Source organism: Amblyomma americanum, chromosome 1 (genome assembly GCF_052857255.1).
Source record: "Amblyomma americanum isolate KBUSLIRL-KWMA chromosome 1, ASM5285725v1, whole genome shotgun sequence".
NCBI lineage: Eukaryota > Metazoa > Arthropoda > Arachnida > Ixodida > Ixodidae > Amblyomma > Amblyomma americanum.
The window spans coordinates 199,434,429-199,447,163 of record NC_135497.1 but is presented as its reverse complement, the minus strand read 5'-3'; the positions used below and the strand labels follow the sequence as shown (position 1 = coordinate 199,447,163).

Genomic DNA, 12,735 nt, shown 5'->3' with positions numbered 1-12,735 from the left:
AAATTATCCGGAGCCCTCCACTACGGTGTTCCTCATAGCCTGAGTCGCTTTGGGACATTAAACAGCACAAAACCGAAAAAAAGAAACACTTCCTATTTTCGTCTTCCCTGCACGGGTCTTAGATAAGCAAGGGTGAAGGCGAATTCAGCACGAATGGTACAGAGGCAACTTCTGATACTGGCCCTCATCGCGAAATGCAATTTGAAAACAATGGAACGTCGCGTGTAATGTACGGGCAACAGTATTCTAGAAGGTCGCGCCGGTTTTAAAGACAGAGCACCAATCACAAAATCGCCGACACTCTTTAAAAAAAGTGGATGGCAGGAACTATGCCCTTTCATTATAGGCGTTTGAGCAGTGCCGTGATGCAGCTGCCCGAAAGATTGCACTTGTTTTTTTCTGGTTAATGACGACTATATTTAGTGGTTTGAATTCCCGGCTTTTATGTTTGAAAATTTGGCTGTCTTTTTTCGGCGCTTATATCAAAACGCATTTTTCGTTTCTTTTTCGGTGAATAACATTTTCTACGGATGAATTAGAGGTTTTTTTTCGGCAGTATAATGTGCTACTCCTGTGCGGTTAAAAGACACTGAAAATTTTACTTGACCTTTCTGTCGGCGTTATGATTACATTTACCAGTTATGGACACAAAAATGGCCGTATTTATAGAGCTGAACAAGAAGAAATAAATGCCGTCGCCATTGAAAAAAGGAACGGAAGTTCTACGATGACACCGTAATGCCAAACTCAAGTGGCAAAAGTTATGTTTTCATGTTAATGTTGAGTTTCTCCTTTGCATGAAGTGAGAGATAGGGCCACATGTGGCGCGCATGCTGGTGACCGCGGCGGGATTGCGGGGTAACCATAGAGGTAGCCAGGAAACAATGTTTAGTGGCGCTTGGGCAGCGTTTCGCATCAGTGTCCTTACATGCAGTGGAGAAGCCTACATAATTTTGCAATGGTCCTGAGTCGGTGATGACTGCTAACTGCCCTTCGCTAGTAGGCGAATTTTCGCGAGGAGGTGGAGTCATATTTTGATAGAGGATAATGATGATCAATGGTGTTAACCTTGATGTTCCTGTGGAGTTCCCTGACGGTTCGGTGTTACGAGGATACAATTCAGGAACGGTCTAGATAACTTCTTCGGCCCATGTACAGCACAGTTTACCCTTAACTTATTTGGAAATCATGCAGAGCGATCAGGAATATGAGTCCAGAGCTCGCTGTTCACAAAAATAACCTAAGCGGAAAATTTTATTCCAGTGTTGTGTTTTCACGAAGAGTGCTACTCAGCGTGCCATCTTGTGTTAATACGAGCGAACTAATTTCCAAGCTCGTCTGCAGTATACTGCACTATCAGCACTTAGTGCATCACAGTCTGCGCTTACCAAGGTGAATTCGAATGGAGTGCTCAAGCAGTTTCAAGCACAGGGGGCTCGTAGCCCTCTGGTCTTTCAACTTTTGCGCCCTCCTCGCCTTTGGCTGTGGTTGCAGTGGAGCCACCCTTGCAGCGCCTTCTCCGCGGAGCTCGAGCAGCTTGCCCAGCTCAAACTTCGGCTTTTTGAGCACTTTCACTTTGCGGACGAGAGCATCGGGCAGTGGGAAAATGTGCTGGCAGCTCTGTTCAATGTCCTTGCCAATGCTCCCAGGAATGGGCTTGTTGATAACCTCTTTGAGGCTTGTCGGAGATAATTCGAGAGTCATCATCTCAGTCATCTTCTTCCTGATGAGGCGAACCTGGTTGTGCTGTGCATAGCAGGTCTTCTTCAGCTGGTTGGCGCACTTTTTGGTGAATCCAGTGCAGAGCATTCGCAGGAGGTCGCCGTCAGTCGTCCGCACATCGACAGTCGCCTCAATCAAGGTGTGCCACTTTTTAACCATAGAGCGCAGCTTGTCAGGGGTCAGGTCCACGCCGTTGAAGTTGGTCAGCACGTTGCGTCCTTGCACTTCCTCGGCAGCGAGGCGGAACTTACGGAAGAGATCCTCGCCGTTCCTCAAATCGGCTTGGGACACCTCGAACACACGTCCCTTTAGACTTTCGGACGCAATTTTTGTGCCTTATTTGCGGTTGATGAATGTTTTGCCTATGTTCCTGACGATACCTTCGTTGGCGTCATGACATCGTAATAATCTTTGCGCGGGAACGGATCGACAATCTCCTTTTTGGCGCTCTTCTTTCCTCCTTTCAAAAGCCCCTCATTTTTTTCGACAGCCACCGCGAATGTGCTGAAGTTACAAAAGGGAATAGTTTAATTCCGTATTTTTGTACTTGTGTTTCTCATCTGTGGGTCACGGCAAGGAGGAAATGCAAGTGGACTAAAAGAAACCTAGAGGGAAAATATGCGGCGTTTTAACGATGAATGTTCTCCTTAAAACTGCAAATGGAGTCTTTAGATATTGTAACACCCGAACCTACAGTACAAAGAAGAAGAATATACAGTGTTTGTTAAATATTTAGACATATCGAAAAACAAATTAACGCTGGTTATGATAGCAATCAAGGCCACTTTGAAATGGTGGCACACTGGGAACTGCGTACAAAGTGAATAGGCCGACTTTTTCTTACCTATGCTGCGTCACAAACCAACAGGAAGTTGAAGTACGCGGAAAGGAAGAATGCGTATTTCCAACATTGTTACCGGGCGTTGTTCAGCGGCAGGGGACAAACAGCTATATGTTTTAATTTATCTACATGGACACCTCAAAAGAGCTTGCTAACTGACAGCGACGCCATGAACTCCTTATGGCATACAGAAAAAATTACACTGAAGCTGATGACATAAACGTAACATAGCTACGACACACTTATACATAGCATACACCTCATCATTGTCAGTAGTAAATGGAAGATTAAGATTACAGAAAACGAGAAATTAAAAGTATCACAAGTGTATTTAAATTTTTGAGGAACTATTCTACATAATAAGTGTAAATTTTGTATTTTTTTCTTATTATTGCTAAACTGCAACATTTCAGTGGTTGGGTATGCTCCGGTATGCGCTGCAGATAAATTATGCCAAAAGCCTTTAAACCTTCGAATTTTTTCCTTGTAGCTAGGAATTCCCAGCGCTGAAACATAATCGAAAACTGGTTGTTTGAATGTCTTCTAGGCCAATAACAAAGTCTCTCGTGGCTTCTCTCTCCCCCTTGCCGAAACTCTGCCCTCCAAAAGTTTTTTTACAAGCTGCTAACAGCAGCTTCAACATGCATGCGTCTCTTCACGTTATGTGCAAAAGCCTTCATTAAATATTTAAAATTGCTTCCAGTTGTCAAAAAATAGCTTCCAGTAGAATACTGCAATAGGCGTGCGTTATCAGTGGTAAGTATGATTTTCATTTCAGCATCATTTATTTTCGTACCCTTTTCTAGCACCGCCCATTAAATGTTCAAAGACACTATTAAATTTTAATTTTATATTTTGTGGAAGTTACTGATGCGCAAATGAACAGTCATCAGCGATAGGGTTTGTTTTGATTCGGCGTTTAACGTAACATTGAAAAATTGGAAGGGACACGAATCAGAATCGGAATCAGAATCCGAACCAGTCTTTATTTGCTTATACATTTCATAAGTACAGCACATCATGCAGAAGGAGGTCCCAAAGTCAAAGACCGTAATGGGACCTCCTTAAGAGCTCCGCGTTAAGGGTAGGCGCGGTAGCTTTGATGGGTTAACGCCCATATATGCGCAATTGGCCATTCTTGACTATAGATTCATAGATCCCTTGGAGTCGTGATGCAGTGGTGCAGCGCTTAAGCGATGACCCTGTGATGGCAGGTGCGGCTACCGGTGGGGCCTGTGCGACCCGGTTGCTCCTGCTAGGTAACTTCTCGCGACCAATCATTAATTTAACTGCGACGTGCCACGGTGGTCAGTCTGCTTACAATCTGGTGGGCAGGTTGTGATCGCGCCACAAGGTCACGTGACTTAGGATGCTTCTGATATTTGACGTTGACAACGACGACGCCGGATTTTCTGGACAGCGGGAGCCTTAAAGCAATCGCTTTAATATCGCATTTGCTTACAAATGATACTTAAAAAGAAAAACAAATGCTGAGTAATCCGTTTTGAACTTAGTCCCTAGCACATCCGACAAATATGCTTCATCGCTTTAGCAATGCTTGGATTTCAGAAGAAAAATTTTTTCCGATTGACTCTTCAGCCAACGGGGCTTTTCAGCTTTCGCCTCATAATTGCTCTGAGGTCCGTCACGCGATACCGCAACCCTGCTTTTGAACGCGCTGTGCAGCACTTAAACCGGCGAAATCTGGCTGGCTGGCTGGCTGGCTGGCTGGCTGGCTGGCTGGCTGGCTGGCTGGCTGGCTGGCTGGCTGGCTGGCTGGCAGGCAGGCTGGCAGGCTGGCTGGCTGGCTGGCTGGCTGGCTGGCAGGCTGGCTGGCTGGCTGGCTGGCTGGCTGGCTGGCTGGCTGGCTGGCTGGCTGGCTGGCTGGCTGGCTGGCTGGCTGGCTGGCTGGCTGGCTGGCTGGCTGGCTGGCTGGCTGGCTGGCTGGCTGGCAGGCTGGCTGGCTGGCTGGCTGGCTGGCTGGCAGGCAGGATGGCAGGCTGTCAGGCAGGCAGGCAGGCAGGCAGGCAGGCAGGCTGGCTGGCTGGCTGGCTGCTGGCTGGCTGGCTGGCTGGCTGGCTGGCTGGCTGGCTGGCTGGCTGGCTGGCTGGCTGGCTGGCTGGCAGGCAGGATGGCAGGCTGGCAGGCAGGCAGGCAGGCAGGCAGGCAGGCAGGCTGGCTGGCTGGCTGGCTGGCTGGCTGACTTGCTGGCTGGCTGGCAGGCTGGCTTAATTGATTGATTAACCCGCATTCATTCGGGCTTATTCATCATTCAGCGAATGCGGCTTATAACCGGGAATTCTATATAGCGTAGGGCACTCCTTTGGTTGCAATTCGCTCTTTGCGCCGGCTAGAAATTTGAGGCGGTCGTTGAAAGTGCTTAATAACGCTACCTAATATTAATAACGTAATACAAATAAGATATAGAAGGCCACAAAGGCATTTGAGGTATTAGTTTTAGAGGCGACTGAGCTAGACTTCTGATTGCAAGGTTTATTGGTCTTTTAGATCGTAGCTAACAGTAGTAATCTTCCAGATTAGCATAAGTAAGGTATTTTTCTCGCGAAGGACTGAACTCATTTTAAGAAAGAACGTATTATAAAGCTAACTGAAGAACATCAAAGTATCCTTCATCTGCTGGCTTGGAGCGTATCTTCCCATGTTTTCGAATATTTCAAATATGTACAGATTTTTAGCCCTAACTTATCTCTTTGAACAACCATTTCGATGTGACTGGATTAGGATGGGGGGGGGGGGGGGGGGGGGGGGGACGACTTTTTATGACTCTAGTGACGCATTTTTGCACTTTCCTTGCCAATTTCCGAGGAAGTGAACTCTCTTTCGGAAACGCATTACAAAAATGATTTGGTCACATCTCATTCTTTGCTTCATTTTCGCGTTAACATGCATCATTGATCAAAGGCTCGCAATGACGGTATTTACAATGGAGTCGGAAAATGGATATGCTCTGCAAAAAACATGGCGAATTTCATAAGTTGCTAACTACGACCATAGCGGGAGCGTTACATCATGAAAACTTGTGTGGCTACATCCATCACTTTTTGGTAGTACCCACAGACTTCCACTGAATAAGTTTCTTGACCACATTCAAGCTAGTTAGTGAACTGTATGAATGCTTGCGTGCGTGTTTCGTGTTGCGTGTGTGCGCTATTTGCTTATTTATGATTTTTGGTGATGCCTTGCATGTGATTGGCCTCTCATACTTGTATACCCTCTCTAGCCCCCGAAAGGGCTGCATTATGTATGAATAAATAAAATAAATCTGTATGGCATCGCAGGAAGATATTTCAGCTGTGCTTTTTCAGTAAAATGAATTATTATAACTCATTCTTTAAGTACCGGCTATGAGCACCTCCTGCATACTTTTTCGTACCTTTCAAATTTTTCCCTAACCTATGTATTCATTTTTGCAGTAAAAAATAGCTCAGGTGAAAAAAAAAAACGGATCACACTGACGACAAACGATAAACTGATGGTAAACGACAAAAAAATGTTTCGGGAGTGCTGCGGCTGTCGCTCAGTAAGGTCGCCTGCCGAAATGCTTTATTTATTTTTTTAAGTGCTCGGCGTGATAAGAAAAGTTTAGCAAGCGGCGCTAGTGGATAGAAACCAAAGCACCAAAGCGCCAAATTTCCAAAAACTAAATCCCCAAAGCACGTACAGCATTACAGCGCTTCAGCAAACCACCTCGATTATGCAGTTGCAATGAGCCTCCATCTTTTTTTCTGCTTTGTCCCGCTTTTCACAGCAAACATGAGCCTTGCTTTCCGTCTTAACATCCGACGTCTTGAAAATTGTTTCTCTTTTCGATGCAGGCTATTATAGTGCAATAATTATAGTGAGTAACGATGCCAATCTTTCGAGCAAGTAACTGAGTGCAAGGACCCAGAGAGTCAACGACGTGTGCCTCGTGCCTGCTGCCCCTAAGCTTAGTTGTTTTTGAGTTTTGTGTCGCGCATTGATCATGAGAAGGAGTCGGATTTTTGGGGCACTAAAAAGAAAGCAACGAGGGGGGAAGCAGCACCGGCAGCGACAGCAGGGAGAAATGACCAGCGGGGGCCAGTGCCGTAGAAGGCTCAGCCTTTTGTTTCTGAGCTCTTCGAGGCCGGCCAAGCCACCCGCGGCATGTCTTCGGAGCGGCAGTGCGAGTGTGGGCCTCTCCTCAAGGTTTCGGGAGAAACGCTATAAACGGCAAAATGACGCCAGGCATTTCAAGCCGCCGGCGGCATATTGATCGATAACGAACTTCTGTAGATGACGGTCCTGACAGGTTCACCCCGCTGCGCCTGCTTTGTACACAGAGCGACAAGTAAGTTGGTTAGAAAACTTTCCCCCAAACCCATGGATCGAAGAACGCGGCAGAGGACGGGTGACTGCCCGACAGGGGCCGTAAAGGCACGAAGGAAAGCACTGGTATCAGCGATGCCCGACAGGTGTCGGGGAAAGCTTACCGATATCGAATCGCCACGCAGGCGTATACAGAAGGAGCCAGCGTCACAACCGCTGCGGCACGCGCGACTACATCGGACGACTCTTAGGGCATAGGGGACTTACTGCGAATCGGGAGCGACGTGGGCACAGGAAGGGAGCAAAAAAGAAAGAAAACAGTGCGGAAAAATAAATCTTCAGCCGTCGGTTAGCGACAAGACCACGTTCTTCGTTCGCGTCCTGTTGATTCGCTGGATTTATGCCCAATACAAGATCTGATCGTGCGGCGGTGTGGAAGCGCCCAACGAACCACCGCTGGCATCGGCACAGCCAGTTAAAAGCTAGTGGTTTCAACGGCATTCCTATTGTTACAAACCAGTGCTTGTTGCTAAAAAATTAACTTCCATCACTCAGATAAATATGCGCTCGCATGTGTGTTAAGCAATCTTGGTGCAGGCAAGGAACTAAAGTTATTGCAGAGACACTATTAGAATAGATTAGATGGTTAAATTGCCAACGGCTCGAACAGCTACTACCAGCGACCGCAGCCTAATCTTCCTTGTTTTACCGCAGTAAAACTGTGAACAGCCTCAAGTAAATGAACAAACGTTGAAAAAGGATAAACTTATTGTTGGCAACGGACGGTTGGTGCCACCTGAGTAGTAAGGGTGAAATGAGCGAAACGAAGGGACACGCTGCAGGGTTTCAGTCGGGGCGCGAGACCGGTCTATGTTGAGTACCACAAGTGATTGCAGCGCGACCTAACGTTACCGTGATGCAATAGGTATCTAATCTTTGCAATCGTAAATCACCCCAGCTTCGATGTGGTGGCGGGTGGCAGTGCGTGGGTCGTTCCGTTTGGTTGAACTGGCGCCTTGGGTTCGGGCGAAGCGAGCGAAGGTCGTTTCTGTTTGTGCACGTGAAGAAATAGATGTGAGTGAAGAAAGCACGACTCGCGCATTAGGGAAGTAAGCTGCTTTAAGTGCGACTAGGAAGATCGGTCGTAGGCGGAACACACGGTAAATAAATTTTGAGCATCAAGCATCCACACTTCTGAGCACCAATTCCCTTAATTTCAATGTTTAAAGCGTTCTCAGCAACACAACGCCCATGCGTTCTCTCAAGGGCGTACTTCCAAGAAGTCAAGCGTAAGGCACAGATTGGATGCAATACGGTTTTCACAGTTTCTCTACTGAAAATGTGGGGGCGGTAATCCCTCGCACACATCTTAAGCGTTAGCACTGGTTAATGTGTTCATGATTGAAAAAAAAATAACATTTGGTGCGGGAGTAATCGAATTTTTAAATAACGTTTTATTCTAGAAACCTGTTGCTATAAATAAGCTAAGGCTAGCTTGGGCTAGTTATTACGGAGGTAGCTAAGCACTCGATATAACATTTCGATGACGTACACGTGTTCTTTCCGTTGACATAAATTTCAGCGCGCGGCCATTTTTGCATTTCAACTCCATTAAAATGCAACCGCCGCGGCCGAGTTCGCATCAGTGATCTTCACGTAACGATATTAAAAGTCGACGGAAGGATAGTGGGAAAAAAGTCTCCACGTATTTACTAATAATTTATGAACCTTGATTCAGCACTTCACGCGAAAGTCTGCAAGTGGACTTCCCACATATCACAACTAACCAAACAAGGAAGGCGAACCTCCCACGATAAGGCGTACGAAAGCGGCGGCACGAGCGCCATGGGTGTGTACAGGAAGTGTGAAACATATCTTGGAAGAATCAGACAACCAACAGCGCTCTTTCACGTTGGGATCTCTGGAAGCACACGGTCGGCAAACTTGTTTGGGCCAAGACAGATCTGATTGAAAAATCCGGAAGAATGCGGAACTTGACTTCGCACTCATTGTACTGAAAGAAGACAGTGCCGTAGAGATGGCGGCTTGTTCTCGCATTGTTTGTTAAGGAGCGACAACAAAGCTGTCGGATGCGTTTGTAATCACACGGAGAGGGAAAAAACAAGGCAGAGGAGCAAGGTACGGAAAACTTGACTGGTAGCGCAGGCACAGTTGTAAAATTTCGAAAAGAAACTCCCATTGGAAAAATACCACCGACACGCAAAACTTCTAACAGTCTCGATCGCAACACTCCAGTTATGTGGCATACTGCTTGTATAAAGCTCAGAGCGTTTTCACATACAGGTTTTTCAAACCGCCAGCTCAGCGCGTTGCTTTATTGCGCATGCGCTTGCGATAAACCCTGCGTCCACTCGAAGCCTGTTATTTGGCTTTAGTTTTATCGCTGAGAAACAAGATTAAAGGAAACTTTCCCATGATTCGGACATTTAGAGGGAGCCACATGATGACCTCGCCGCAATTTCTAAAAAAAAATTACTCTGGTGTCGACACAGCGCTTTCTTCTTTTTTTCGGCGTATATATATACACCGATCTCAAATGGCAAAAGTTAAGAACGAATGCATTCTCAATGAGAAAGTTTTAATATAAATTACGCCTGTTAACAGAACGTAAAACTACAGTGGGCACCGTCCAGCTAATTGCCCTTTTCAGGTATCTCGGCCCTTTTCAGGAGCCAAGGCTTTTCAGCGTGCCTCGTCATATGTGACAGATTTATTGCCCGTATTTCTTTTCGGATTGTCCTTCCATTTCACCACCCTCGGAATGCCGCGAGCGGCCGATAACGACGACGAGGCTCGTTTCCACTGCATCGTTTAAGGGCTTTCCCCGTGGAGTTGGTGAGTGTGCAACAGCGCCGTTGGATCGCTGCCACGAGGAAAGTCCTCTGACGGTGACTACTTTGTCCGCGAAAAGCGATGGTCCTCAATGTGCGCGGGCAGCTCTGCACATCTCCGGTGCGCCTACAAACGTGGTGGTGGCAAGGCTGAGCCCGCAACCACCCATGAGTCGTGAGTGGCCGCTTCTGCGGCCCACGCATTTGCATCCGCGCGCCCAGCCACCATTGGGCATGGGTCTTAAGGGGCTTTGTCTGTTTATGCACGCAACCGCCGCCATTGCTCAACGGTAGAAAAAGTGACAATGGAACACCCCCCCCCCCCCCTCCCTTCTTCCTGGAGTTGTTATTGGCGCTCACCGGTCTGCTAGTTATGAAGTGCCATCGCTGACCCTACAAGCTGACCTAGAACGTAAAGTGACCAGCTGCACTAACGTAGCAGGAAAGGCGAAACGTAAATCGATCGTTCAGCCTGGATTTCTAGGCTAGTGTCAAAAATGAGATTCCTCTCAGAGTTCACTCGTTCCCTGTGTGAAAATAGCCGAACCGCCTAAAATTCATCAACGTTGAAAAAGAAACATACGGCAGCCCGAATGAATAACATCGCAAGGCGGGAGCCAGTTTCCGAGTCGTCATAATGGAATTGAATTCTGCGCACTGCCTCGTCATGCGTGTCAATTGCTGGCGCTTTGCGCGTAAACGCCTGTGCTTGTAATTAGCAGCGCTTGGGATTTGCACAATTCGATCTTACGTACAGTGAATAGATACTACTTATAAGTCCCCTGTGCATGGTTAGAGCTTAAAAATAGCGCTCAAAAATCTTGCATTGGCAGCCCTGGTTAACCTTGACGACGAGAAAGGGCACCTTCCCCGAGAGCCCATCTGCGGTGGTGGCTTTCACTCGTTGTAAGCGCTCAAATTTCGAGCAAATTTTATTCGTCCCGTTCTTCCCTCAGACATGTGGGCTTCTCGTAAACGCTGTTGTGTTGTTGTGCGGAGCAATATATATTAGTAGTAAAATTACACTTTTTCATGCCGATGATGAAGAATTGGGATCTGGGTGGCAGCTGGTCAGTAATGTGTAGCCTGAAAGAACAGGTATTATGCTGCGTGATATATTTCCAGCCCGCATGATGGACACCACTCTACAGATCTTGTTAACAAACGAAGAGCAAAATAGAAAAGACAGCACACAAGGAAGAGAGACGAGACATTCTCATGTCTCGTCTTTCTTCGTTGTGTGTTGTCCATTTTGCACTTTGTATTTTTGCCAATAAAAAGCATCAACAGCAATTCTTAACCCACATACCAACAAAGCCAGCCCCATTCAACCGGAGTAAAACTCAAATAAGCTGTGTGCTGCAGAGCAGGCGATATACAGACTCTAGTCTCAGATAAAAATTTCGGCTCTGAGAAGTTTTCCAGCAACTTACAAGCCCTTTAAACCTAAGCACCTGATTATATGTGACAGTTTAATCGTTAAAGATTCAACATAAAGAAAGAAGTTCTTTGCAAGAAGTCCCTGCAAGAAGTCTCCACAAAACCAAACATCCTCATTTTACAAATGAAGCAGACCTCAAACCTATCCGACTATGCTGCCATCTCGCAGGAATATGATTTATAGCCCTGTCACCCAGGCAATTCAAATTCCCATTGAGTCAGTGCCCATCGATATTTTCGAGGGCCACCCAGATGCACCACTCCCGAAAGGCAAAATTTAATGATCCTTGAGTGAGTAGTTTACCCGCCGCGGTGGCTCAGTGTTTAGGGTGCTCGACTACTGATCAGGAGTTCCCAGGTTCGAACCCGACCGCGGCGGCTGCGTTTTTATGGAGGAAAAACGCTAAGGCGCCCGTGTGCTGTGCGATGTCAGTGCACGTTAATGATCCCCAGGTGGTCGAAATTATTCCGGAGTCCTCCACTACGGCATCTCCTTCTTCCTCTCTTCTTTCACTCCCTCTATCCCTTCCCTTACGGCGCGGTTCAGGTGTCCAACGATACATGAGACAGATACTGCGCCATTTCCTTTCCCCAAAAACCAATTATTATTATTGAGTGAGTAGTGAGCATGCGATCCGACAGATGGCGCTAGGGCTATCAACAATGAAACAAAAAGGTAAGAAGTGAGGCTTAAACAAGCAGAATGATAGAGTAAGTGCTATTTTAATTGAATGTTTTTTTGCAGAAAAGGTTATTCAAATACTTCACAGTTCGTCACAATCTACAGACAGTGATGGCAGGGCGACGATGGGCAGCGATGTGCACTTTTTGTCAGAAGCATTCTCTTCTCGTAGGCGAAGCTGCCACAGATCAGTGGTCGTCTTTATCGTGTTGATAGCTACTATTGTTCCAGCATTTGAGGGACGTTTCCTTGTCTCGGCTGTCGCAAGGTCTGCCAACAGGCTAATAATAGAGAAACGAAGCGGAACGGCAGCTAGACGCCGCACAAGAACCATGTTGGTTTATTTAAATCCGACCGCCGAACGTTTTGTGGAGCTCTCATTTTGACTTCCGAATAAAAATTAGGTTATGCACTAGAAAATATAGTCTAAAATTTTGCCATTTAATCAAAAAGATATTTTTATTTCGAGTTCTTTTGTGTTGTTTTTCAACGTACGGTGATGCGAGGTTGTTCTCAGTGGCCCTTATGATTCCCATGGCCATTCGCGAACCTCCCCTGAGTAGATGTCCATCGAGTTCAGTGATCATTGAAAACCACCGCGTGGCACTAGCCGATCCCCATTGAGTTCGATGCCCATTGACTCAATGGGCATCAATGGGCATTGAAACTGAACGTGCGACAGTAATATTACACGTGGTTACAACCTTAGTATGCAGAGATCGAGCTGCGAATGTAATAGAGCAAGGACATGACTTACACTAAACCAATACTCCGAATAATAACGAGCAAAAAGTAACACCAGCTTTAAATATAATAAATGTGTATAGCTCCCCGCAAAGAGCTGGAAGAAAAATTTTGCTAGTTGTTCTTACTAAGGCCAAACAAACGCT

At 46.5% G+C, this 12,735-nt stretch overlaps 1 pseudogene; it reads right to left on the bottom strand.

Moving 5' to 3' along the window:
* Positions 1-1,411: 1,411 nt before the first annotated feature.
* Positions 1,412-12,381, bottom strand: LOC144115404 (small ribosomal subunit protein eS1 pseudogene; annotated as a pseudogene).
* Positions 12,382-12,735: the final 354 nt, after the last annotated feature.